Source organism: Podarcis gaigeae (assembly GCF_964106915.1).
Source record: "Podarcis gaigeae genome assembly, chromosome: 9".
NCBI lineage: Eukaryota > Metazoa > Chordata > Lepidosauria > Squamata > Lacertidae > Podarcis > Podarcis gaigeae.
This window is the reverse complement of record NC_139685.1, coordinates 25,032,576-25,044,712: the sequence shown is the minus strand read 5'-3', so window position 1 is coordinate 25,044,712 and position 12,137 is coordinate 25,032,576.

The following is a 12,137-nucleotide window of genomic DNA, read 5'->3' as shown; positions in this document are numbered from 1 at the left end:
GTCTTCCCGGGTCCACATGTTGGTGGTGGGTGGAGCCAGAAGCAGTGGCTGAGACCTTTGAACAGTAGTCTACTTTCCAACCACACAACACCAACACCCCCCTTCCAGACACCCAAGAGGCATTATTACAACTTAAGGACATTTGACAGAAGTGCTTGTGCAGGGCTGATGAGGGGTGTGGCCTGGGGAGAGCCCTGAGGGCCTCATAGAATGGCTACGTTTGGCCCCTGATTCCCCATTTCTGCTCTAAGCAAACGTCCGTGGTAGCTCTAATCCTCGGCATTACCAGTGTTGGCCACAGCATGCAGAGTTTCTGCACAGCCTTGGGTGCCAAATGAGTTCTTCATCAACAATAAGAACCTGATGATAACCCACCACATAAATTTCCCAACAATAAGTTTCCCTCTGCTTTCTGTGTTTTTGTGTGCTGATAAACTTCTACGGATTTTTATAGGCATCTCTGGCTGTTGCTGTGTTGCTTTGGAGTCCCTCCCCTGACTTGGTTTTTTATTTTCTGTGCTTTGCATTGATCTATTGATTTTTGTGTGTTGTTTTAATGACTGGTTGTTTAGCTTCCTTGGGTTATTGCATGGCAAAGGCAGAATATAATTTTAAAGAAATAAAATAATCTCATAAGCAGACCCTTAAATTGGCTGTTTCTGCTTATCCAGTCCCTGTCATCTTCAAACCAGAGGCATAAAAGAGGTGGTTAATGCATTGGGTTTGGCGTACCCTGGGCAAGTACCCTCTGCTCCCTCAAAGTGCCCAGCTCAGAGCCTCCTGGGCAGGCTTCGCAGGTGATGGCAGTGGTTAGAGGCAGGGACAGCCTGCTGTGGCCTTCCCCCAGCTCCCTGATATTCTGGGTGCACGACTGCTGCCCCAGCTGCCTCCATTGCCCAGTAAGCTTGACAATTGGGCTCACCAGAATGGTAACGGTGGGAGACAGGGCAAGGTGTTGGTGCTGGGAGGCAGCGTTAACACACCTGGCATAACTCGGCTTCCCTTTTTCTTTTCAGGGCCTATGACTTTGAGAAGCATCGGACTGAGTCACTGCTATGGCTGCTGCCTTCTTTCCTCCAAATGCTTCTGAACCTGCAGAGAGATGTTTCATTACAGGTGAAACATCTCATGGGCAACGTTTCAGGGTCAGCTTCCCAGTGGTGGTGGGGCCAGAGGCTAAAAAAGTGAGTGGAAAAACCATGAGTCTTACCTTTGTTCAGTAGGCTACATCCATTTACACTAAAGTAAGAGGTTTCAACACCCACCAAAGAGATTCAGGCAAGCAAAGGGTCTTATGAGAGTTCAAGGACACATTCCAACCAGGAAAGAGCACCCAAGGAGGCTGCATAACAGGGCCATTGAGAGGTGTGGCTTAGGGAGAGCATGGTGGCCTGAGGGTGATCCATGAAATCCAGAGGGCCAAGTCTACATTCAGCCCCTAGGCCTGTCCCCCATCCTTGCTACAAACAGATTATTCAAAATGTTAGAAAGTGCAGCAGCTTGGAAAGGAAAACCATGTCTTCCTTTCATGTGACTTGAAAAGTCTCTGGCACAATTTCTTCACCACCTGATGTCATATTTAGATGCTGCTCTCAAAAGATTATCAGACACGAGCACCAAAGTTCACAGGAAGGTTCACATTTAACAACCGTATATATTAAAGATTTTTATTTACATATATTTAAAAACTGATATAACATAGCTCTTCATACTTCACAACATGATAATACATTGATATACTTTTTCATCAATTCTAGTAATAAACAATTCTTTTGTTTTCCTAAAAGGGAATAATACACCATTTAGAAATTTTGCGTTGGAATGTAAATACTTTATCACAAGAGTCTAACCCAAGTAAAACTTGTTAGACGGACTGTACAGTATCAAATTTAGTTTATATTGGCTTGTATAGAGGCTTTTCTAGGAAGAATGAAATTATACTGTCCTGCAAAATGAGGCATCGTGATTCCAATGTATTTTTCCCTTTCAGTTATCAGAAATATATGGCCACTAGTAAATTTCTGTTGTTTAGATATATAATTTTTAACCTTCTAAAAAGTATATAATGTACTAGACTGAAAAACTAATCTTTCCCCCTCCCTCAAAAATCTAACATGTTAAATCCATGCAAGGTTTTGGAAACTGGAGATAATGTAATGAATAGGTTTTAGGAGAGACCCCAATACATTTTCTTACCATGTGATACTGAGCCTTTAAGAGGCTGCTATTGTGTGCAGGTGGTTTGCTGTATCACTAAAAATTGTAGGCACTGGAAAAGAAGCCATTCTGTTGGTTCATACCTAGCTGAAATATCTATGTGAAGTACATTTAGATTTCTAAGTTTCCCCCACAGGCTTTGCACCAGTGCATCAGTCATTTGTTTCATAATACTTGCTCCATATTGAGCGTAGTTGTTGGTTTAGATGCCGATTAAATAAATCACTAGGATCAACTTCTATTAGTTGGCTTGATATGCATGCATACAACAGGTAAGCTGTAAAATGAGCAGCTGATTCTAGAAGAAAGTGTGATAAATTACTTAGACCAGGATCCAAAGACCACCACCATGCAGTGTCACAAATTGACTGCAAAAGTTGCTTCATGGTTAGTCATGTGTGATGTGTGAGTGAGGAAGTCTGCTGTTTAGGAAACAGAAGCAGAAAACTTCCTGGAGGGCAGCTGATTATTGGTGTGGTTGCTTAGATCCCAGTCAAAGTAATTTGACAGGGTTAAGATGGTAGGGTTTTGAACCAGAGGGGCAGGCCATGAAACCCAGGAAACTTGGCCCCTAACCCTGTTCATGTTTTCTGTATTGGGGGTATGTGGGGGCACCGATTTCCCTCCATGAATTAGACAGCAAACTGATAAAGTGGGGAGCCTATATATACCGTATTTTTTGCTCTATAAGACTCACTTTTTCCCTCCTAAAAAGTAAGGGGAAATGTGTGTGCATCTTATGGAGCGAATGCAGGCTGCACAGCGATCCCTCTTGCTGTTTTGGCTTCTGAGATTCAGAATATTTATTTTCTTGTTTTCCTCCTCCAAAAACTAGGTGCGTCTTGTGGTCTGGTGCGTCTTATAGAGTGAAAAATACGATATATATATATATATATATATATGCTTTCGTAGATTTTCACGGGTACAGGAATGCAGGTTTTGGTGTCCTCGGGTGTCTTCCCGTGTAAAAGTTGGGGTGTCTAGGCGACGTTTCGACGAGGTCTCACTCGTCATCTTCAACGAAGATGAAGATGACGAGTGAGACCTCGTCGAAACGTCGCCTAGACACCCCAACTTTTACACGGGAAGACACCCGAGGACACCAAAACCTGCATATATATATATATATATATATATATATATATATATATGGAGCTTTCCTGTGGTTTTCCACGATTCTAAAACATGGAGAGAGCCTCCACAAAGAACAGAAGCTCCCATCTTCATGTGTTTGCCCTCCAGATCCTAAAAAGGTGGTTGAAATGGCAACGAGGGGTTGAGCTTGTGCACTCCTCCTACTGCCCCTACTTTGAGTGCCATCATCATTTATATACTACCTTTTTCCATGTCAAGAACTTAGCCCCAAGGAAGGTGAAAGAAGGCTTCTGTGCCTTTACAGCAGCATTTTGTAAGATGTAGTTGTCGACCTGCTAACCTCATTGTATTTGGCCAGTTCTGCACCTATTAGTTAAAGGGCTGCTAGGCGACACAAGAACCTAGCAGAGTTCCATCTTGTCTTTTAAAGCCTCATGCTGTGGCCAGGCTGTCCTTAATCTAAGCAAATTGTGTCCTGAAGTGAGCACCAAAGCACTCTCAGACTGTCTCTGCCTTCTTGCCTGCTCAGAGCACCAGCCCTGGCAGACAGTTAATTGTTTGTCATGGGTAGAATTTAGATGCTTATCTTTTTCTTTTCGGCACCGTCTGGAAGATCTAATCCCAAATATGAAGTGAATGGAGAAAATACAAAAAAATAGTATCAAATGAGTTGAAAGTTCCTCTTTTCTGAGAAGAACAGGTCCCCGTTTCCAAAACCTTGCTGTAATTTAGTTTAAAATAAACTACTACTGCAACAACAAAATCCAAGATATTCATATACTGCTTGTGAATGAATAGGTTATCTACAGTTTATAAGACAATCAATTCATTTAAATAGAAAAAAGTCTTGTTTCACATAAAGCAAGAGAGAGTACAAAAGCACAGCTTTTGTATTTTGGTAATATTGCAATTTTACAAACATATTGCATAGAGTGTGTAAGAAAATAGTTCCGTCTTTTTATATATTTATTTACAGAAGAACAACATTGACATGAAAGTAGCAAAAGGAGAAAAAGGGAAAGAAAAAGTTAGTACACCCTGAAAAACACAACATAACCATTGGACATTTGAACTTGAGAGAGTATTTTGCAATTATGTCAGAGTGAATGAACTGGCACTTACAAACCAGGGTTGTCTATATGTTTGATTTATTTGATTGACATTTAAAATGAATGATAAAGGAATTCCCAAAGAAACCAATCACTTGTCATTACAGCTGTTTGTTGGTCATTTTCTTTCATCCTCTACTTGTATAATCCACTCAGATCAGTGGAGAAATAAATAAATACAGGCTTAGGGCCTAACAGTGCTATCCACAGTGGTGGAGGAAAGGGGGTGCAGTGGGTATGGACAGCCCCGGGTGTCGTCACTGGGGGGGGGAGGTGACAAAATGACAAAAGTATGAGTTAAATAAAATAAATTGGGCTCACAAAACCTTTTAGTTCAGTCAACAAACGCAACGAAACATGGCTGGTGCTGGGCGCCACACCACAGGGGCCAACACTTACCACGGGGCCTGCAGCGTGCCCAAGCCACACGTCTCTCCTGGGAGTGACTTGAGGACTTGAGTGCCTACAGCGTGGAGCTTGCGTATGCCCACCGCCTCTTCCTCAGCCGCCCTACAGCTGAGGGGGAGGCTGTGGAGAGGCTCCGCCACCCCCAGCTGCAGGATGCACACACTGTACTGGGCACCTGAGCGGGTAGCTACGCTGCTGGCTATCCGAACTACGTTTATTCAATAAATCCTATTAAATTCATTGGGAGTTACTCCCAGGTAAGTGGGTAGGGACTGCAGCCTTAGTTTTCCCTCTTGAAACTGAAAGAGCTTCTGTTTGTGGACAGTAATTCATTAATTTTTTTCAGTATTAGCATTTCACTCATGGAGGGTTCATCCATGAAAGCAACTTTCCTTCCAGGAGCAGAAGCTCATTCCATGCATGGAACAGAAGTTTAGAATCCAGACCTTACTTTGAAAACTCAACTGAGGAGGAAGAAGAAAAACCCAACAAAACATGCCCCGCCCCCACTTTTTGGCACATTTTCAGTATACATTCCCTTTTCTGATTAGTGAAATATAGATCTTATGCATGAAGAAGAGAATAATTCAACAACCCAAACTCACTTTCCCTTCGAAATGAATGAAAAAGGCAAATATTGAAAGCACAGAATACTTCACAGATCTAAAGCATGTTACTGTCTTGTGTAGCAAGTACAATGCATCATTCTCTTCATTCCAACAGAGAGGAGCTGAAGGTGCAGTGTCGTGTTAGATATAACAGAAGTATCAGTCTTTGGTCTTTAATATTAAACCAATACATGAACTGCCGTTTAATAAAAGAACAGAACCAACCCAACATACAAGTAACAGTGTTCAAAGAGGTCATTGTATACTTTTATTTAAAAACAAATAAATAAACAAGAGACAGTATCCACTAACCTTGTAGCAGGGATCCCCCCATTTTTACGGTATTTGCTACGTAATATATAGTCATACAAAGAGTGGAGAATTGTCTAGTTATATACTAGACTCCATTGTATATGATGCAGTAGGGATAATTCTGAGGAGACCAGAAAATCTGGAAAAGTGAGGTACCATTTTCCTTGGGATACAAACTGAGAGGGCAATATTTGAAAAAGTGGCCTGATTTGAGGGAGGGGGTCATAGCACCAATCTTTTAAACTTACATTTCCTCCTCTTGAAAAAACTTTCCAGGTAAAAGGAAGAACATTGTTATGTTATTGGTATTTGGCATGATCCAAGAAGAATCATATTGGCGAAGGAAGGTTGTACCTGGTTTAGCAATTCACGTGGCTCCCCATTCAACTCTGCTGGAGGCCTGATCTTGCCTTCTCCTTGGACTACTGGTAAGTGGCTACTGAATGGCAGGCTGCCATACTTCAGGGATGCTCTTTAAGAACATGGACCTAGCTCAGGGGTACAGGAGATGCATGGAATATGGAAAATCCCATGTTTGATTCCTGCCAACTACAGCTCTCGTGTAGCAGGGTTGCAGAAGGACTATGCTTGAGTCCTTAAAAATTCCTTGCCAGTTAGGCGGAAGCAGCTAGTGAGGCGTGGCAGTGCCATGGAGTTACCCTCCCAACATGGGCATCAATGCTGCTCACCTGGGTGGTGCAGGTGTGGGGCAAAGGTGAGGCCATGGCTTTATGGGGACACTGTGGCAGGAGACCAGGATTGGCTCCACCAGTATATTGACACAGCTCCATCTTGCCCTGCCTCATCCAGGTAAGCAGCTCTGCAACACCACCTCAGTATGCCAACCACTCCTGCAGCTTGGTTATAGACAGCTCTGGGATAGATGGATCATTGACCTGAAGGAGCTTCCTACAGATTATTGCATGTAACAGCTTTATAAACTGATGAATTCTGGACTTGCTGTCATTTGTGATGGGCTTTTGCAATCCTCTGGCACATGAATTGCCTATTAAATGAGGAACTCGTACCTTATCCTCTCCATCAGTCACTCTGAAATTTTCACATGTTCACGTTCTTTGCCCTGAATGCAACTAGGCCTGACAGAAAATATTTATCCAATATTTTCCTTAGTTTCAGTGTAAAGTTCCCAATTGTGGCTCTACACTACTGGATCATGGGCTTTCCGTGAATAGGATGGATATCCAGGCAATTGGAAGAGAAACCCATGAATAAAGTGGTACCAGATTTTAAGCAAGCATGCAGTTCCAGGTCAAGGCTAATGTGTGGGCACCCAAGTGACGTTGTCAGCTGTGATGCTGTTTATCAAAAGATTCAGGAATCTCTCCCTATGTCAAAAACATTAAAACATAAATACTACCACCTACTCTTGTGATCCAAGCTCTGAGCTCCTAAATGGGCATCTATCTCATGTTATGTCAAAGGGTTTCTCTTGAGTGCTGTGCCCACGATTATTCAACACTAATACAAGCAGAACTTGGAAGCAGTAAAAGAAGAATTCATTGCAACCTCTTGCCATTTCTAAACAAAATGCATGGGGACGCCATTTAGAAGTATGACAGTCTCTCCTGTATTTCAGACCACAGATGCAGGAATGATACATCTGGTTATTGTGGGCAGTAAAAAGGGGGAGCCAATATAAAATGTTTGCAAATTACACTGCTTTTCTTTTTAAGGCAGTCTGATATTTAATATTTTAAAGAGCAGACCATTGAACCTAACTGTCATCCTTCCCCAATCCTGATTCAACTTGAAACCTGAAGTTTGCTTCCAACTCCTGCAGTGTTTGAACTTGATAACTAGTTTTATCCATTCTTCATTTGCAGAACATAAATTCAGTCATCCAGCCAAGCCACATCAAAATGCAATGAAGGCAGAATTTTTAAAAAGTGTTTGTTCAACCAAGCTGCATCAAAAGTTAAAATACTACATGTCTCAAGTGGCCAGCTAGCTGGTCAAAAAGATCAAGAGAATTTCTATCAGCCCTGCTACTCCCACTTCTTCCTGTAATTTTTATTGCATTTCACTCACACTCCACGAAGGTAAGGGTGGAATATTTTATTATCCTTTACCAATAGGATGCTATTGTTATGTTATTCCATTATGGTGATGCTATGCTAGATGGAGGAATCCATGTAGTGAGCATTTAAAACAGGGGTAAGGAACTTTTGGCCTTGCAGATATTGATGGACTTCAACTGCCATCATTTCTGACCCTGCTGGCTGCAGCTGATGAGAATTTGGGTTTGACATCTGGAGGCATACAGGTTCCCCATTCCTTGTTAAAATATTGCTATACCTGACTGTTGTAACCTCATGGAGAGGTGGGAACATATTGTGTCTAATTATGCAGCTAACTTTACTTCCTTAGATGTTTGACTGATTGTGGGAACACAGACATTGAGATGGGTGTATCCAACGACAAGGAGGCTATGAATAATGCCCATGCAGTTGGGAGGCTGCTTCCCTACCAGATTTAGTGAAATCCTTAGCTGCCTGTTATTCTTTGAATTTGGTGAATCGGTAACACTGCTGTGATGGGCATGTCTTATTCTGAAGGGTTTGTTTGTTTTTGGGCAAGCTTTTTCCCAATTTCAACGGGATCCTTTCAATTCTCCCTTGTTATTTGGACTCATATGGTTTTACCTGACACCCATCTGCACTGCCTGATTCAACAGGGAGAGACTTTCAAAGGGGGCAGGAGTTAACTAGGGAGTGCTGGTGGGCTGGCTGTACAACTCAGAAACCTTTGGGTAAGCCCTAGAACTGGTTTCTTGGTCCAGTTGCCAAGCCAGATGTTTTCCTAAACATCTGGTTCATGTAGGGAGGTGCGGTTGCTCTGAAAGCAGAACAGAGAAAGGAGGCTCAGTTCTGGTTATGACCACACTTGCTCCAATTGCCTGGGACAATAGTTTTTTCACACTCACGCATTATCTTGAGGTGCCCATTTTCCAGCTTAAAATTAACAGTGTGGCATTTTAACTAACAAATAAACACATAAATGTCAAAAGGGAAATTCATCTAGTTGGAGATCATTTTAGAGCTCAGTTATAAAGCCTTCAAATCCTCTGTCCTCTCTTTCATTTTATATGGTTATAAATCTATGGCTACACATAATATAGGGGAGAGTCTTTACTCCCAGGGAACCAAACAGTCTCTGAAAGTTCATGCTGAAATTCAACCATGAACTGAATGCTTCCAGTTTCACACTTTGCCCTCTTGACCTGCTAACTAAATGACGACACCATCTTACTGTTCATTGCCTCCTATGACTTCATAGGATTTTTATTTATTTATTTGGTTCGTCTGGAAATTTGTTAGCCAACCTGTTTTCCTCTAGCTGTTTTTAGGCTCTGGAAAACCTGCACCATCTAACATGGGTAATGGAGAGGGATGATGGGAAATATAGTCCAACAACATCTGGAGAGCATCATGTTGGATACCCCTTAGCTAATATAACAAATATTACTTTAAAATATATTTGAATTTATATGGGTCCCAGTTGATATTTTGACAAAATATTCAGCCTAGCTCAGATGTAAGAAGAAACCACGGTTTCTGCTGTGGGAACAAAGCATAATGAGCCTCAAGTTGATGCACTGCCTTCTACTCTGACTTGCCTGTGAGAAGATTGAAAAATTTTGCTTTCAGTTTGAAGCAAACCACAGTTTCCCATGGCATTTGAACTGTGATTTGTTGAAGCTATGGTTAAGAAGAACAAGCCAAGATCAGATGCTGGTTTCAAACCCTGGCTTGTTCTGAAACGATAGTTTAAATAAACCATGGTTCTCCCAGTTCAGAAGTCACAGAGAATGCTGATTGATTTAAAACTAGAGGTAGTTGCTTCTGATCTCCTTTAGGAGTGGGGGAGCATGGGATTTTCAGGCTTGTCATAGCTTGTTCATGTAATAGGAAACCATAGATTCCTACTGTGGCAGAATTGTGCTGCGATCCAGTCAGAGACCTGATTTACATGTTCCTCCAAGTAGCTTAGCTGCCACCAAAATTTATTTATTGCCTTTTATTTTATTTTTAAATGCTCAACGTGATTTACAATAATTAATTTGGATGATAAAACAATATCAATAACAGAAAATAACTTCTTAGTGGTTTCTCCCATTGTGATTCCAGTATTGTGCACAGCCGTGAAGTTTGGGAAGTTGCGCACATTGCTGGAGGAGTGAGGGGGAACCTGAGAGGTGGCAGCAAGCACACTAAAGTAACAAGCAAGCCAACCTTGGCAATCAGTCAACTGTTTGAAACACGGGCTGCTTCAAGAGGAAAGATACTGATTTAGTGAGTCTTGCCTGAATTCTGCAAGCTGCAAGATACATTTCTGCGGTGGCTCATCGTTTGTGAAATGCTCTACCCAGGGAGGTTTCCTCAACACCTTTCTTACATATATCTTTAGATGAAAGTGAAAATGTTTTCTTAATCAGCCAAAAGCTTAAGTATAGAGATTCTATGTCATTTTAAACATGTTTGTGGGAAGGAGAGAGATTGGTTTGTTTTTATTATGTATTTTGTGTTCTCTTTTTTTATTTTTATGTTGTAGGAAAGCGCTTCTGACTTTTATGCCTTGCCGACTGCCCAGGCAGCCCATGTCTTTTCAGCCAGCAAGACATGCCCCACCCCTGAGGAGGCCACTCATTGGCCAATTTTGAACTACAGCAGCTGATGGGAACTTGAGCCAGCTACCTATGTGGCCAAGGGGAATTCCCTCAATGGCTGCCTGATCATGTGAGTTCTGTTTTACTGCCCTGGGATGGTGACCAAGCATGAGGATCTGCAAAAATCGCCCGCCCGATGGAAAGGGTGAGTCCATTTTGTGTTTTTATTTTGTGAACCGCCCTGTGATCTTCGGGTGAAGGGCAGTATACAAATTTAATAATAATAATGATAATAAAGGGACCGCTGACCATTAGGTACCCCAGTGCCCCATTCCCACATGATTCAGGAGGGTTTCCCTATCATTTGGAAATCCCTTTTAGGGGTACATATGGCTGCCAGGGTGACCAAGGGCCAAACATTTCCCCCCACAAACTTTCTTAATTTATTTCAGAATCCTAGTCATTATATTTTGAAATTGCACGGGAAGATCTGCTAACAAGAGAAAACGTCACTGCACTTTTTCACCGTGATGGTAATTCTAATGCACTAAATTCAGATGGCTTTGTTTAGCTGCAGCTATTATGCTCCAAACCTACCACTGTTTTGGGGTTGTATAGTGCTTTCCTACAGTTCATTTCAATGGACGAAGCAGGTCTGTGGGCATTTTCATGTGCCTGCATGCATTTGCTTTCTCCATTGTAATGGATGAGGAAACCCACACATGTGAGAACTCAATGTACACCTGTGGGGCTCCAGTTCAAGGCATGGCTCTTTTTTCCATTATAAACTTCTATAACTTTAGAAAAATATCTATTTGGTCATCCATTTATCCATCACATCATCATGGGAATTTCTTCAGTGGTATATTCTCCCCCCGCTCGGACCATTTGTTGACCCCAGAATGCTACTGTTTAAAGAAACTGCTTTGTATATAATCACTAGGTAATCACTGAAGTGCTGAAAAAAACTAAAATTGGGTCTTGTTTTCAACATGAATAGGTTATATTGCTAAGTGCGTCCAAAGAATTTTTCCTACAAAACCCCAGATGTAGGAGATAAACAGTAACAACGGATTGGCGATTGGGGAGGGATTCTGTCTCTTGCTGCTTAAAATGTGAATTGAATTTTAATTGTTTAGGAAAGCAAGCATCACACAATGCTCCAAAAGTTTTAAAAATCAGGGATAAAAGTTTACATCCAAAAGTGATGGGCATATGAAAATTGTGCTTTCAGACAGTAGAATAATTTATTATACCAATTCATCTCGCCTTTTGATTCTGGGAAAATTTGTATAGCATTATATCTATATCTATCTATATATATTTATGTATTATATATATATATATTTATATTTATATATATGTGCAGATTCTCATTTACAGTTCCTGCAAAAATCTAAAACAATGTGCTTCACTTCATATATAGCAAAGGCACCTGTGTTATTCTCCCTTTTGGACAAAAGGTGATACTAAGATCCAGATTTCCTGATGAAGACAACCGTTTTTGTTCCCCCTTCTTTCTTCCAGTCGTTTACGTCCACGAGCCAGACAAAAAGGCCACATTGTCTTCCTGCTTACACTGGAAGAGGATGCTCTGTGGGCTGTTTCGGAGCTTCATGATGGAACGAAGGAAACCGGGCAGAACTGTGAAGCAGAGGGACAGTAACAAAAAGGCTATTCTGGTGTGAGGAGGGAACGGGAGTCTTTTCAGCTCCACAAGCAGATGTTGCTACTGGACTGACACGTGGAGCCTGCTCCTGC